Source organism: Parus major, chromosome 2 (genome assembly GCF_001522545.3).
Source record: "Parus major isolate Abel chromosome 2, Parus_major1.1, whole genome shotgun sequence".
In the NCBI taxonomy this organism is placed as follows: domain Eukaryota; kingdom Metazoa; phylum Chordata; class Aves; order Passeriformes; family Paridae; genus Parus; species Parus major.
In genome coordinates, this window is record NC_031769.1 from 128262740 (window position 1) to 128280473 (window position 17734).

Genomic DNA, 17734 nt, shown 5'->3' on the forward strand with positions numbered 1-17734 from the left:
AGATGTAGAGCAGGAAACTGGCTCCTGATTAATGGTTAATTTGCACTCTACATTCTTACTTGCTCTTTATTTTTACTTTAAAGTATTGGAGAAAGGGAGGTAGGGCAGCACTGGCAACAGCTGAAGTGTTAACTCCTAATATTTCTCCTCTGGTGCTTTCAATCAGGATGGAGTAAAGGAAACAGAGCAACAGTGAGGCTGAAAATCAATTGGCTATGCCAGTTTTGCAATTATTGTTTATCCATTACTCAAAATATTCTGAACAAAATATGATGACATTTTCAATTTTCTCAAAAGCAAAAATCTTCCAAAATACCTGACACAGAAAAAGCAATAGCAAAATTTGCAGCTTTTGCTAAAAATAGTGTGTTGGGTTTTAAAAATTCTATTTAATTAATTGTTTGTTTGTTTCTGTAAAACATGCTGGGAAAAAAAAAAGTCAGAATTTCATGTGAAACAAATTTGGGACTTGTTTTGTCTTGGAATTTTGTTGATACAAAATGGCCTTAGATCATTGTACAGAACATCACACACAGACAAGATAAACTGTTTATAATATGAAAATCCTCATAGATTAAAGGAAATAAATAAAAAAGCAGGAATTGCGAAAACTGTCAACATCAGATTAGTGGAAAAGTTCTTGTTCACTTGCAACTCTGTTAACTATTGTGCAAGTCTGGGACATCTCAGAAGCTATAAAGTATTATTTCAGTTGCTGTTGATTCAATTAAAGATGTATTTTAGCAGTTTCTCTATTTCTCTCCAACAGTCACCCTTAAGAACTTTGCTGGTTAATTTAATTTCTTGTTTGTTTGAGGCCTGGATGACTTCTGGGATATTTTTTTTCCATTTCACTTCCCCAACCTGTGTATAAAGCTGGTGCTGATATAATTGAGTGCTTTGCAGCTCTTGATGGCACACTGCATTGGTCCTAGCCAGACACAACAGCGTTTGCTTTATCTTTTTTGTGCCTGGCCAAGGACACAGTTAGGACACAAATGGCTGTTCATTTTGCAAGCACTTGAAAAGGACTACCAAAATTATGGATATCTCTGGAAAACAGGGTTGCCCAGGATCTCCTGATGGGCTCTAGGCAACTTGTCATTTTGTCACTGGGAAACCTATTACTGTGATAAATTGTCTGATGGTGCATTTATTTTTAATATTCAGGTTGAATTCCTCTTGTTCCAATTCATATCTGGTGTCTCTAATCTTCCTGACATGTCCCAGGAGAGCCCCTTGAGGAACTCCTCACCAGGTTCTATATAGAGTACTACCCAGTAAAAACTACCATTTGAAATGGACAATTCAAACAGTTTTTTTCTCACTCTTGTACTCCAGCCATCAGGATTGTGAAGACTTACTTTGGATATAAGGATGCTGCAGGAAGCAATGTTGAAAGTGTTGATAAAGGAAGTTTTTCCTCCACTGGGAAATGGCTCATGAGAAGGGTGCTGCTCTTGGGGCCGCATTTAAAGAGACAATTTATAAGAGAGCTAATGGAGACTGTCCAGAGAAATGGAATTTTCTCTGCAAGTTTCTAATTATTTTTCTTTCAAAATATGAGATGATACATAGAAATTCCCTTCTGAGAGTAGTTTGATCAAATCATCCCTTGCTACAAGGCCAAGGATGATTAATTTTTGCAGGTTTCTTTTAAAGCATTCAGGAGTAAAGGTCTAAACTTTTTAAAGTAACCTGAATAGGAGATTATCCATACCATCAAACAGACAAACTCTGCTGCACAGTGTTATTTTCCTTGAAGGCACTGCTAGGGGCAAGGACATTATCTTGCCTGTGAGGTTACAGGCTTTGTATGTGTTTTAGGATTGGGTCTGCATTACCATGGGATAGTAATAAAAACATGCTGATAGTTCTGCAGAAGAATTTGATTTTTCAAAATGTTCTTCCTTGCCTGTCTGATTTTCAAAAACTGGAAACACAATCTGGGAAATAGGGCCGCAAAGTCATTACAAAAGCCCTGCACAGCACAACTCTTGCTGTTTTTGGCTTTTCTATTTCCTCCATATGCCAATTCATTCCTAGCTATGCTTATCAAGGGATCATAAGCATTTTCCATCTCATTTGATTTTTGAACCAGGAATTCAGTATTCTGCACCATAGAATATTGGAACTGCTTTAATTTGCTAAGTTTAAGCATATCCTGAATATCTAAATATTATTAAACATAAGGTTCCTTTGATTTTTTCCTTTTAAGTGACATAGAATGAATTTGTAGAAGAGAAAGCAGTACTTCAGTTATCCATAATGCATCTGTTTATGTTTCCAACTGGTACACTTTATCACCAAGTCATTGGTTTATATTACAAAATGATGGCTGTGTAATAAGTAGTTAGCAGAAACCACAGGCACGTCTTTGAAATAACACTAATGGCCATTTTTGATGAAATAGATGAGGCTTTGTGAATATGATTTGATGAAGAAATGTATTTTCTTTACTTCCTGTTAACAGTGAGCATGTTGAAGCCCTTTAATCTCTGCTGCACAACTAAACATTTTTTTTTCTTATTTGGGATTAGTTTGAACTAGCAAGCACATTTAATAATTAAGAAGCTTTAAAGCAAGTGAATTTGATCAGGGAAGAACTAATTAACAATAGCTGGTAACATTGGGAATTAGTAATTTTTCCTCTTTCTGTACTCATGTAGTTTATGGTACTGGGGATTCTCTTCTGCTAGCGGAGTTTGCATGTATAGGAATCAACAAATAATAGTAAATTATAAAGCATGCTGGAAGGCCCAAGTGTGATGACATTTTTAAGACTAAGATTTGCTCTGAAGGGATTAAATCTCTACGATTTTATGAAAAGTGCAGCCAGTCCTTAGCAATTTACCATACTTCGCATTGGATAAGTTTTCTGGCATTTCACTAGTAAATCTTCCAACCAGTTTCTAAGCTAAAATTAGATGTAAATTGGATCTGTAGTTAAAGATGTGATCCTTGGACAAGTTTAACATTTATGTCTGTTTTATACTCTAGCTTAAAAAAGTTCAGCTGCAATGCATTGTGCAAAATGATATTTTGAACAGGATACTTTTGAAGAAATAATTTATGATTAAATTTTTATGCAGTGTTGTTTTAAACTCCTATTACAAGCACTTTTGCTGATGCTACATATTTTCAATCTTGTTCTCAGAAAATTTTGCTAAACTTTGGCTACTTTTTCATGGTGGTTTTTGTTTTTTTTTCTTTTCACCCAAGTGAAGATTACTTGCATCCTGCAGGGGAAATGTTGTTTTGGGAAAGTTCTTATCCAGCTTTTTCAGCTTTAAGAAATCAATTTATTAAATATTTGCTTCTTTGTATTTTTGACATTGCAATAAAAAACAGCCTTCATTCAGAGACCCACCAGGCTTTGGTATCAGGACTGTAAATATGGCCTTTGTTTCAAGACTCTACTCTTTTTATCTTCATGACATAAAATTTAATGTCTTCAAGGAAGGAAAGAATCTTTCAAAGAAGGGAAGAGTCTTCCTTTCGTAATTTGTATCAAATTCTAAAACATTTGCTCTGTGAATTGAAAGGGATAGGGAACCTGCAGTAAAATACCCATATCTAATAAACCCAGTAAAATGCTAATTAAATGTTAGTTGTGCAGGAAAAACAAACATCAGTGTTTCCCAACTGTTGAATGCTTCACTACTTTTTAAATTTTTAGCAAAATTAACCAGATTTAGGAGAAACAGCAGCTTCCTACAAGTTACCTGAGAGCATTTCAATTGAGATGGTTGGCTTGGATCAATGCAGGTGTTGCAGGAAAGTCTAGAAGACCTGGGCTGCCCAAACGGCACATGCAACCTGCCCAGATCACCAGCCCCTGCTATTTCTTGTTCTCTGGGCTGTCCCTCAGAGACAGACTGAGATTATTGTAGTGGGGAGGAACAGTAAAAAGGCACAAAGGACACGAGGCTGTAGAAAGCCAGATTCATTGATTCTGTTGCCACTGGAGCAGTTTGCATGTAAGGATAAGTTAAGCTACAAAATCCTTATGTTCTTACAGGTGACTGCCACTGGACAGCCTTTCACCTACAGATAGTGTGTATTCAGTGCTTATGAGAGGGACAGGGCCTGATGGTTCTCTTGCCTGGCCCATATGATCAGAGAAGTGATGCAAGAGCACAGTCAGGAGTTCAGACACTGTTGCAGGGCTCTCCATCCAATCACACACTCCATGGGCAACTGTAAAGGTCAGAAATAGCAGCAAGTTCCAGGTGCTTTGGCCTCTTCAGACCTGACCAATCTGAATTAAAGGCACATCCATGACTTGACCAGGTCTGGCAGTTTTGTGTGCCTTTAATGAAGTAAGCTTGTTTGTAAGAGAGAAATTAAGCGAAAAAGGTTTTAAATGAGAACTTTTACAGTTAAGCAGAACATTATCTTTAGGAGCATCAGCATGAATGCATGAAGTGTCTTAAAAATAACTTTTATCTGGAACCAGTCCAATAAAATCATACTATCATGACTACATAATTATTTTGTCACATTTTTATACCTTATTATGTAGAGTGCTTAAGAGTCCTGTCCACACATTTCTCACTGAATGAATTTGACTTTTTTCTAAATATAATCTCAACCAGGTTTTGTTTTTCAGTTTTCTACCTATTAAATTCATTGTTGATATTTAACTTTTTCTCCAGATGATGACTGTTTTATCTGATAATACGGTCTAATATATCTGCACTCAAGTGATATGATAGGAAAAGCATTAGGCTTATTAAAATACTTCCTAGGAAAGCTGAAACTCAGGATGTCTTGCATCAGGAAATAATAGGTGTAATAGCAAGATGGGTATTATATTTTTAAACAAGGATGCACTGACAGTATTTCCATGTGTAGCATTTGTACAATGTGATCTGCTCAGCATGGCCTAATGGCAACAGGAGTTTTGCTATTTGTCTTCCATGTGTCCAGGGATTTTGCCTGGATGCATTTTTTATCCATAACTACTTCATTAGTGTGAAGATTCACATGGAGGTGCTTTAGAAACCTCCTTTCAGAAAGCTACCATTGATGAGGTGGATGTTGAATATCCTCAGAGGAAGGAGATTCACACTGAGAGAATCTCATCCGTGAGAATACGATGCGAGCGCTCCCTGGGGTCTCTACGCTTGCATGAATAGGAAGGATTAAAGGTTCAGGCTTATAGCCCATTTGTCATGAAATCCTCTAATGATGACAGAAACTGTAGACTTGCCTCATATAGAATATCTATAAAGAGCAGAGTGAAAAGGATATAGTGAGGCAATGGTGCATGACCCTAATTTTAGAAGTATTGAAAGTGGGAGAATTCGAGGAGTTTATGACAGTAACAGAATATTGGGGTTTGGTTTCCCTTCCTCCCACCAGTGCAACACCCAAGCACTAAAGACTGTGTCTTGAAAAGTCCATGCAATCATCTGGATATTCTCACCCTCCCTCTGCCTCCCCAGCACCCTCTAGGAAATACAAAAACATTAATGTAAAAATCTAGGATAACTCAAAAGCCACAAAAGGTAATGGGGAAAAAGCAAAAGAGCACTGAATGCCCAGCAGCAGCTGGGATGCAGCTGGTGGGAGAACTATGATGTCCTGCCTGTCTGCCTTTGGTGGGATGGGGTAGCAATGCCAGGGATTATGGAGGCACACCTGCCAATGGTTGGTAACCTGGGACCTACTTGAGCCCCTGGCTTGACCCTGATCCTGAGCCACGCTGAGGCTCAGATGGTCCAGGAGTGATGCAGTCAGATGCTCTGTTTTACTACAGATGGAAAAAAATGTCAAAAATTCAAAATATGCATTTTACATTTCAGCTGGAACTCAATACTTTTCCTACAAAATGGAAATTCTCTCTCCCTGTCTAGCTGCCTGGAAGAAGAGTCCTTTGAGGAGGTGTACAAGAGATGTGTGATTAAGCCTGATCTTCAGTTTAGAAAATGGGCGTCAGTCTGGTGTTGCAGCTATTCCATAGAAATAGAGGTGTATTCCCTAATTTGAACAGTTTTTGATTTAGCCAATGAAACTAAGTTCTTTGCATCTTCTTGCTGAACACCTGGAATTTTTCAAAGAGATATCTGCAGCTGCCAGTTTTAGTTAGAGGTTTGCAAAACACCAGTGGCAGGCTGGAGTAAGGGAGGGAAAGCAAGGTGTTTCAGGACACAAAGCAGCCCTCCTCTGCCAGGTTGCCTGTTTAAAGTACAAGCCCATATGAGCAAGGATAATCTTCTTCCTTGTGGAGTGTGGTGTCCAGAGAGCTGTTACAAATCTATAATAATCTGTGTATGCTTGCCAGGCATAGCTTCTTTACATGATTTTTTTTTCCTTTTGAAGCCACAGCGTGGTGTTCCATGTCTGTATCCTGGCACTGCAGCAGTGTCACCTGCTGCCTGTGAGGGAGGAGGGTTCCATGGTGGGGACATTGCCTGCATGCCACTGCTGTGTGAGCAAATGTGAGCTGTACATCTCGGAGAATTCATCTGGCAGGGAGAGAAAGAAACCCCACAAATCTGCCAAGAGGATTAAGCACAGAAGTTGAGTTTTGAGGGGCCCGTGGGTATTTTTCAGCCTATTTAGCATGACCAGAGGCATGTCTTACTTCATGTGCTCTCAGATAGCTCATGTGCTCTCAAAAGTATTATCCTGCAGGTATGGAAAATTTTAAGTTCCTTGTTTAAAAATGTACTGAATGTTCCTCAATAGAAGGTGTAAAATGTTTTTTCAATGGGCTACCTGGTAAGGTTTTCACTTCTGTAATTTTTCCTGCTTACCCTAATAGCTGTCTTCTTTTTATTTTGTACTCTCAGAATAGGAAATGCCTTCATTAATTTAATTTAGATAGCCTGATTTCAGAGGTACCCACTGCAATTCGCATTTTATAGTTTGCAGTTAGGAAGCAACATCTGGACTTATCCCAGTAAAAATGTGATTTTCTGCTCTTAATACATTTATTGTATTTTCTTACATAAATATTGTTTAATTATAGAAAGGAATAATTTATTAATCTTTACTATATGTCTAGACTGTTGATTACTTGAGGTACCTAAGCCCAGAGCTTGCTATAAAAGTGGCATGAAAGCATTGCATTTGAGTAGCTTATGGCCATTATATGCTCATGAGTCTGCAGGAGAAATGGAGCTTAGAGCACAGTCCATCTATCCACCTCAGACCTGACATCACTGGGAATCTAAATGCTTCTGGCCTACCATTGAAATATGGTGCTTGTGGATTTGATGACTTGAAACATGGCCATTTAGTGAGACAAATGCACCAGAAGTCAGATAGTTACTTGTGTGATTAGTTGCTAGTCATGTTTTCCTAAGCAGATGGTCCATGCTCTCCGTGAGCAAGCAGCTTTTCAAGCAGTATCCTGCCTGGTTTTAGGGGACTGGATTTGCTGCATTTGTAAGGTTTGCTGCGTTACGTAACCCAGTCCTCCACAGTTTTTTTTACTTTTTTTTTATAGTCACAGTTGATTAAAGCTGACCTGGCAAGAGACCAAAAAGCTTTTGAGAGGATTAGTGGTTATTAATGTCATTGCCTCCTCTACTGTAAAAGTGGCTCTGTTATGAGCGGCTGAGCAGCATCGCCCGGGCACAGCTCACGCCTTGTGCCACCGCTGGCCTCTGCTCCCAGAGTGTGGAGGAGCCCTGTTTGATGCCAGTGAACACCCAGTGAACACCCAGTGAACACCCAGGAGCCCTTGGCGGGCGGTGCTGGGGCTGCCATCCCCTCCCTGTGCCCCGGCTCACCTGGGTGGCGGCGGAGGCAGGGAAATCACTCAACACCCGGCTCTGTAGCGCTTTGTCTCCCTTTCTTCTCGGGATGCTTTGTACTGCAGTGGAGAGGTGGCTGGCGCTGAACTTTTTACCTTCAAGGCTAAGTATTTTGTGTGCTGGAGAATATGGCCATTAAAATGATTTGTGAAATAAAGACTATCACTGAGGCAGGTGTTGGACCTGTAAACAGTTAATTGCCAGAGCTCTGCAGACGTCAACTATTTCTTTTGAGACATCTCCAGCTAATATCATCTGATAGCAGCTCATTCAGTTGATGAATCTGTCATTTTGCAATTTAGCTACCAGAATGTGTGCTGGGCTGCAAACCTGTGTTTAGAAGAGCTCCACAATCTGCAGTCATCTGGACATGTTCAAGGTGCAATACAATTAATAATTGAACATCATCCTGACATGAAAGTAACTCACAGCAGAAAACTCAAAACATGTCAGTTTTCTGCACCTTTGAGACTCAGTGAATGTTGCTTTTAAACAATGGTAAGAGTAATAAAAGCCCGGTCCAAACTAAGGGTCAATGAGCAGCAGAGGATGGGCACATTGTTAGGAGGACATTTAGCCAAAGCTTATTTGTAGAAACTTGGTGAAATAATATTTGTGTTCAACATCTGTGTTTGCCATTTTTCAGCTGGTTTGTGCCTTGATAATTATTGCACAACTTTGTTGCAGGTAAACCAATTTTGCTCTAAAAGACATTCTAAAAGAAGTTGATACGTAAATAAATATGGGAAGAAGGAGGGGACTGTGTTTGAAACAGACAGGATAAATGCCTACTTTTTTTATTGGACTTCATTTTGAACTGTTCAAATTAAAGCAGTTTTGTAAGTGGAAAGCGTGGCAATACTTCTGAGCTGGTCCATGGACTATTGCTTTTTCTGTTGATCACACGCAAGTAAATATTAACACCCTCCAAAACAATTTCAGCTATGATTAGTATTTTTGCTGTTTGGTTGAACAAAAGATGATTTGTACCTGAGGAGAGTACATTCACTGAACAAACCTAGAAAAAACCCACAGAATTTGAATGGGATTTTATATAAAGCAAAAAAAAATAGGAATGGGTTGTTTTAAAAAAGTATTGACATCAAGGAGTCTGTGGTGGAATTGCAATTGAGTCATAATCTCTTAAAAAAGCCCCCACTAAGGCAGATAACTAATTTGCTCTGTAGTCAGGCTGCTCAAGTTACCCCCTTGATGTTTTGGGCTGTGGGGACCCTCCTTCAGGACTTTGTTGCTCTTGGTGGCCGCAGCCGTGCGGCTGGGGATGAATAGGATGGAGTGGCAGGAGGGTAAATGTGAGAGCTTTGTGTTTTCAGACAGTTCTTTTGCTTCTAGGAAAGTTAATTAGGAAGTGAAACCTTAAGCAGTTGACAGTGTGCATTGTTGGCTGCTAGTGCTCTGTGACAAATACCACTGAAAGGTACTTCACTTTCTTTTGTAAACAGAAAGGTAAGGAATTTGCACAAAAATGTATTGGTGAAGATCTGCTTTTCATCATGGCCTAACCACATAGTAAACAACAGAAATAACTTGTTTTAATAAAGTATGGTGTTGAAACATTTATCAGCAAGCTCTTTCTCTCCATTTCAAAGGTATGTTTAGGTAAGAGGAACTGTTGCCTTAAAGAAACCCAATCTGAAATTTTGTTATAACATTTTTTTCAGGTCAAGGTCAGGAAACTTAAGGAAAAGTTTGACTTTTGGGCCATCATACAATTACGCCTGAGTTGATTAATACAGTATGCCGAAACAGCCATCTAAGAATTTTGTAGTATTTTAAATGTATCCCAAATAGTAGTTATTCATATAAAATTATTCTAGTAGTCACATTATAAAAAGCATGACTTCATTTTTATTGTAATTTTTTGCATGTAGCGTGCACAGTTATGAGGCAAGTGTAATAATCCATGCATTTTAATTTCTCTGTATAACAATAAAAAAATTAACATACCTTTCTCTTATAGGCTATGTTCCCTTGAGTGGCATCATTATAAGCCTCTGGAGAATTAATAAAATAGGCCTGGGGACTTCAGAGTTTAAGCTTGTTAAAACAGTTCTGCACAGCACTTCGTTTGAACTAGACTTTAGTGGTGTACTTGTGAAACCAAATGGAGAGTGATGTAGAGGTGACTGAAACACTATTTCCATTTCAGAATAAAGGTAGCTGCCATTTTTCCTGCCTCTGCAGATGGAGCAGCTCTGCACACAGGCTTTCACAACATCACCAATACAGAGTAGCACAGCAGGACCTTAACTATGAGAAGACTGTACAAGGGTATGGAATTTGTAGAAATAATATTTGGGACTCAAAAAGCAGCCACCACAGATGGCTGCTCCAAGGGGCTGGTAAACAGGAGGAGGTAATGGCATTGTATGTCTACAATACCCTCATGCAGGCTGGTACTTAGTCTCATCAAGGGAATGCTGCAAAGGATATTTTCTAAGCAAGACAGTTTTTTTTCAGCCCCTGTCTCCCCTGGAGCAGCTGTGGCTGTAGAGAGATCTCCCATCTCTGCAGCTCACTGCTTATCCATGTTGTCCCCTTGCTTGTGCCCATTAATCTCAGTCCTTCTGGTAAAACCACAGTTTCCTTAGCCACGCAGATATTTTGCAATAGCTTTTCCTTCTGCCAGTGTTCCCTACAGAAAGGGAGAAATTAGTTTTCTGTTTATACATTCCCGTGAAGTGATGCTCTATCTGTTTTTACAAGGCTGTGTAATGCCATTTAGATTTAGTCCTCAGAGTGAGCTATTTTTAAAGGTTTTCAGAGGGTCATTGTAAATATTAAATTATTTAGATACTTTCACATTTTTCCGTAAGAAACTCCCCAAAGATTATTAGACTTAGCTTTCTTTTAGGGTGCTTTAGGAAGATTTTAAGGAATCCTTAGTACAGGTCTAAATTTCTTCCTACTCCTTCCCAATATTCTTTAGGATTCAAATCCAACACACTGTAAAATTTACAGTGATTTGATAGTAATTATAATAAATATTGTATAGGATAACTATGAGGTAACAGTTCTTGAGTGAGCTGAGTAAGCGGTTGAATAAGGTTATTATACATCAGATCTGCCTTTCAGGCACTTTAAATAATGCCAGGGCCAGGTGGTACAGTGCTGAGTATGTGAAATTAGTTTGCCAATGACTCTTCCTGCTGTATGACTGGATATGAGCATGGGGAGGGATGGAAGAAGGCTGAAGGGGCATGGGTCTGCCCCCACTTCAGGGTACATTTGGGTTGGGGAGGAGGATTCCACCCTTATCAACCTCATTGTGAGCTCATTCCTCATTTCTTGTACAGAGAGGAATGTTTATTCAGCTGACACAGTTTCTGGGAAAGAGGCTGGAAGAAGAAACTGCTGCGTGACAGTCTTCCTCCTTATCATCTAAAGTGGTGATGTATCTGTGCAACATGTGCAGTGTGGGAAGGGATGGGGAAGGATGGCCAGCTAGACAAGGGACAGACCTAGGAAAATGAAGTATTTGAGTGCACAGGGGATTATTATTACCCCATTTTGCTGCATCTATAACAATATTCATCTGAACTCAGCCTACCAAACCCTAATCAAAATAACCTTTTTCACTTGAGCGGTTGATTAACCCCCAAAGGCTCCATCTTTCAGTGAGTTTACTCAGATTCAGATAGTATGTGTGGAGTATGCAGTGCTGATTTGCACCAGAATATATATTAATAACAGTGGCAGTGGATGGAGGAGCAGGGAAGGGCTGGAGCAAACCACGTGGGTATCTGCCCTGCTCAGACAAGGAACAGCTGAAAGCTTGGGCCTGCCTCCCTGCTCCCACATGACTTTGTGTGGGAGAAGATCTGGAAGAGCGTGATTAAACCCACAGGAGAGACATGCAAGGCAAACTGGAGAACAGCCCCTCATCTGATTTCTTCTGGGGACTGCTTTCCCTTCACAACATCAGCCCTCCTTGCTCTCCCCTCTGACACAGCACGGCGGGTGTCTCTGGGAACGGACCGGTGGCCTTCGGCTGCATCTCCTTATGGAAATTGCTTTGACCTTTATTTTCATTTGTTGGCCCGACTGCTATCCTGTCCCTGAAGCGGAGTGTGGTTACACCTTTCTGCTTAAGCTGGCATGTTTAGTTTAAAACCAGAAGAAATAAGAACTTCTCAGCTTTCTAGAAATAACTTTTCTTCTCTTTTTATCACCTACAGAATGCCTGGAGAGTTTCAAACTAATAACAAGATTATGTAAGAGAACAGGAAATAAAAACATACATATATTTTATTTCTGCAGAAACAGCCCCATTGCATTTAGTCTTCCAACACAGTAAATGAGCCCTCTATATACTTTGGCACTACAAAGCAGTTCAAAGATACTTCTGGTAAACACCAATACCATATCTATCCCTCTAAACCTCATTTTTCAGAAATGTATACATTGTAGAAGTGGAACAAAAGTCAGCTTCAACATTTTAAGCCATCAGTTTGATTCTGGTCACAGCAATTACTCTTTCTGTCAGCAGGAGGGACATTTACAATCAGGAAATCAAAGAGTCTAACTTATTCCTGTATAATGCAGCATAAGATGCATGTAAATTGGATCACCCCCCTGGAGGAGCTGCTTCCTCTCGTTTGCCTGAGCGGAGCTGGGTGGGCACCGTGCACTGCACAGGAGCGCTGGCCGCGCTCGGCCCAGCCCGCGGGCAGGTGGAAGGAGCAGGGTGGTGGTCAGGGCCGTGCTGCCGTGCCAAGGCAGGGTCCCACTGTGCCCCCATCCCTCTCCCTGTCCACCCTGTGCACTGCTGCCAGAGCTGGCCATCCCACCACTCGTCCTGGCCTGCTTCTGCCATCCCAGAGCAACACTTTGGTTCCAGCTGCACTGCACCCCTGTTCCATCATCTCCACCTCAAGGAACATCCTGCTGTCTTCAAGCCTCCACACCTGTCTTTTTGTCTTTTCAGGAGTGAGGCATTGACAGCTTTCTTTTTTCCCTTCTCCCCTTCTTCCCCATGAGTTTTTTGGAAATGGCTGAGGAAAACAGTGATCAGCCAATTTATGTGACACTCTCTCAGATAAACAAATGGGAAAATGGGAATTTTGAGGCTTGTCTGGACAGTGTAATTAAAATGATCCTTGTATGGCAGTTGTAAATTGACCCTTGGCAAACAACCTGGCTGGTCAGATCAGGTTGTGGAAAGAGCTTCATCATTTCTTAACATGGGTGACTCCGCATTTTAGTAATTCTAGAATGTTATTTTTTTTTCCCATTGGAGAATTCTAATGGGTTTATTTATATATAGATTTTGAGACACCTACTTCATGTCCTTTCACTGAATCACCTTCTCCTGCAAATAGTTCAGGTTCACAGTTCCTTTCCTGAGGAGTTAAGGAAAAGGAAAAAAAAAAAGAAAGAAAAGGAAAAAAAAGGAAAACAGATCTCATTTCACTCATTTCAGTTGACAAGAATCAGTAAACTGGTTCCCAGATCTGGGGACCTTTCATTTTGGTAATACATAATCCTCTCTGACTACATTCATTTAATTCTTCAAGCCCACTCTGCACTTCAGCATGTTCTCAGGTTTCTAGCTCTTCATAGCACATTTTTAACACATAGAAATAATGTCTGAAACCTAATTGCATTAAATATCTTCAAGGTAATTTCAAACTTAGTAAGGCTTGTAGAAAAATTTATGTCTAACTTTAAAAATAATTTATGTTAACAATTATACAAAGAATATCATTAGTACTTCTGCCCTACTGAGCAGGATTTTGCCTTTAGAAAAATAATGTTACCACTACCTCTTTTTATCATAGCAGCAAAAGAAGAACCAGATGAGGTTGAGTCCTGGTGTGCCCAGTCTCCCTACTCACAGTCACCCATTAGTCTGACTTCCTTCTCTAAATATTTATAATCCAAGTGGATGCTATGGATAAAGATGACAGAATTCAGCACAGCTCTGCAATAGTGGCTGAGAAAGAGGGTCCTTCCCGCACCTTCCCGCACCTTCCCGCACCTTCCCGCACCTTCCCGCACCTTCCCGCACCTTCCCTTCCTCATGCAGCTTGAGGCTATTTCCATCACTCCTCTCTCTGGTTACCTGGGAGGAGATTGACCCCACCTGGCTACATCCTGCTCCCAGGCAGCTGTAGAGAATGCTAAGGTCTCCCTGAGCCTCCTTTTCTCCAGGCTAAGCACCCCCAGCTCCCTCAGCCGCTCCTCTCAGGGTTTGTGCTCCAGACCCCTCACCAGCTCCATTTCCCTCCTCTGGACACGCTCCAGCCCCTCAATGTCCTTCTTGTACTGAGGGGCCCAGAACTGGACACAGCACTCGAGCTGTGGCCTCAGCAGTGCCAGGACAAGGGGACAATCCCTGCCCTGCTCCTGCTGGCCACATCATTTCGCTGCCTGAGAGAAGAAAGAAAAGTCTCACCTGTAGTAGTACAGGGCACTTCCTAAAGGCAGTAGGAAACAACATTTTTCTGTTCACTGTGTATATTTTAAACTAGTTTTAGGTATATTTGTTCTCAAAATCTTTAACAGCATGGTTTTTAACATCTATCTATTCATTTAATTTAATTTGTGGTTCTTTTTTTGTGGCATTTAATATTTACCAGTGAGAATGAAGCTTATTTTCAAATTTAGAAGCCTGTCTGTACATCTTGTCAGAGGAAAGGGACTTTGATATGATAAATGCACCTGACAAGGCCTTATTTATTCATGTATTTCTTGACATCTATCACTGATGTCGTAGTTAAAAAACACAACTTGAGATCAGGAAGAAATGTGTGGGAAGTGTATCTGGACTTACTTAAAACTTTGGAAGAATGTGAGAATTCACATTTATTAAGCCAAAATATAATAGATTCACAATGTAAAATAGAACTCCAACTAGGCCAGATGATAAATGTTTTAATGCAATGCATGCAGCTGCTCCACTCTGTTGTTTCCAGTCCTTTTCTGTCTGGTCTATTTACCTCCCCTTAATAGCTGCAGGACATATTTATTGGGACCTAAATTCTCCCTAGTTATTTGCAGCACAACTTTCTGGTCCAAGGAAAGGTTCATTTCTTTGAACCGTTTTTCCAATAAGAGCTGAAAACAGCAAATGCTGAATTTAAAACTTTATAAGCACATTGCAAAGCAATTTCTCTGGGTTTCTGCTTTCTGGGGAGCCAAAGAGGGAAGAAGGTAAAGAACTGTGTGTGATGTGTGCACACTGCTTCCCTGAAATGGCTGTGTGCTTCTGCAAGAATTGTGGTGACCCCCTGGGAGTCCTGAGGAGTGAGAACCCCAACTGGCAGACAAATTTGTGTCAGAGGCAAAACAAAACAATGCAGGGCAATGAAAGAATGTGGAAGGTAAAGTCAGGTGGTGGCTGAACTGGGTTTGGCTTCAGCAGTGGTTGTTCCTCTCCTGTACAGGGTGAACGGGCCCCAGGTTACAGATGTTTCAGAAAACAAAGCCAGTCGTTGAGGGAGTGTATGTTCTGTATTAAAGTCATCCTGGAGCCTCTCTCACCCAGGCATATGAAGACAATTTTTGTGTTTGAGGCAGCAGGTGAACAGCCCTGCTTATTCAGCAACACAGAAATGAGAGTAATGTGAGAGAAGTAGTGAGACCTTCACAGATATTTTTTCTAAGTAAAATAAGAAGATTCTGTCCTGGAAAAAATGTATAGATTTTTTTGGTTGTCCTCTATGCCAGTTGCAAAACCTGAGGCAAATGGGAACTATGACAACTTCTTTTGGATCAAAAACAAAGATATATGTTGTGGGAACCTCTGGCCAGCTCTAAGATGGTTAGTGACCATACCATGCCTGGGAAAATGCACTGTATGTTAATTTGTGCAGTAAGGACAACACTGCCACACTGCATTTTGCATAGTATGCGGTGCTTTGTTTTAATAGCACTAGGCAACTCTCATACCAGGTAAAACATCCTCTTTGTAAAACCAGGGGACCCAAATATTGAACAGTAAAAATAAAATGCTCTCCATGAAGTATAGAATGTAAGGGAATTTGTCTAAAAACAGTGGCCTCAGTGGAGGATGGAGAGGGAATATGATAAGACACTGGACTTAAGTAGGGGTCAGGGCACAGGTATGCCGAGCTTTGAATGTGAAAATGGAAAGCACTGAAGTAATGTGATATCCCTCAGCTGAGAATATCTGCAGCTCAGCAGAAATTTCAGCTGTCTGTGGCCATTGTGCCCCTGTCACAGACTCAGAGCCCCTGAGTGCACCAATGAACTTGAGGGAGCAGTCCCAGGTACTGCCTGCATAAAGCTGTGTTTCTGGTATGCTGAAGGCAGCAAGGCACAAGTGTTTTGGGCATGTTCCTACAGCAGTCCAAGCTGTAAAGCACACAGCTGTGGCTGTTTTACTTCCAGCTAATGTTGGTATGAGTCTCTGCATTGCAGCCCTCCCTCCACAAGCCACAGGGACCATGATGCATATTCCACACTGGCTTCCCAATGTGTGAAATTCTTCAGCAGATGGTCTTACTCAGCATGACATCTTCAAATCCTCAATTTTTTGTTAGAGGTAATTTTTTCATAGGTGTGCATATTGCACGGAACAAAGGCACAGATCATATTCACATGGTTCCAGGAATGTTTTCACAACTTTTGGCAACAACTCTTGATCTAGTGACTGTGTGGCATAACACATCATTGAGCTTGTTGGCTGTGGGAACACATGGTGAGACAATTTTGTGGCTAAAATGCTTTAACCTGCATATATGTGCCATGGGATGGACCTGCTAGGTGTACTTTGTGAGAGGGAATTAGATTAACCACTCCCCAGTGGTACCAATAGGATTTTTGCCGTGTACTTTCCTAGGGGAAAGTAGAGCCTTTGCTCCATGAATCTTTTTTTGGGGACACTTGAACAAGCAGATCAAATACTGGAGGCTCTTTTTGATTAGCCACCATCTTTTGCAATCACTGGATTCATGCATTCATTTCAGACCATTGATGTGTCCCATACACCTCTGAGTTGAGAATACACCAGAAAATATGCAATTCCGTGGCTTTTGGAGGGCTGGGTATGGATTTTTGCATACAGCATTATGTCCTACTTATTTTTATGAAGTAGGATAAGAGGGAAAAGCTAAGAACAGGACAGAACATTTATTTTCTTGAAAATGAAACATCCATAACAGAGAGGGTGAACATAAACCTTTTCAGATTAGTATGGTTCAATGCTGTTTGCTGTCTCTATGTGTGTACATTTCCTCATTCCGCTTCAGATTTATGGTTTTGTAATCCACATGCTCACTTGCAAGGTTATGATGACCCATAAAATACATCTGTATTGTCTCAGGTCTTTGTCAAACTCTGTCTTCTGCTCTGTCTCTGGTTCCTTTCATTGATGCAGAAAATGAGAAAAAAAGTAATTTTTATCACCTGGTTTGTTTATTCTTTCAAGCAACATTTGAATTGTTTGACTAGGACACCTTGAAATCAAAACCCTTATCAAATGACCTAAAAAAACAAAATAAAAGGCAAATAGAAAACACCCCAAAAAACCCAAAGAAAGACTGTTGAGAAGCAGCTGAGTACAGCTGGGACCAAGGAGAGGACACAGGCTAGTATCATTCCTGCAACACTCAACAATGTCTGTCACACTTTCTGTGGGGTGGGGGAAGCAAACCTGGTTTTTTGAGCTGGTACTTAAATATTCATATGGACTTTGCTTAGATTGGCAGCAACACTTAAATGAAAAGTTTTGTGAAGAAATAGACACTAAAGATAATGTTATTCCTGTTGTTTCCATGGTAATGGACATGGTTGGTGGACTATATCCATCATGTGTGCTCTGTAACCATCTGGTTTCACAGTCCTCTTTTAAGACACTCGAGGAATAAAATGTAGGTAAACTTTAATCAGGTTTATAATTACTGTTGTCCTTACAGAAATTATTTAACATGATTTTTCAGCTGCCTCAGCATAAGGCCCAAAGGTCTTTTTAAGGTTTT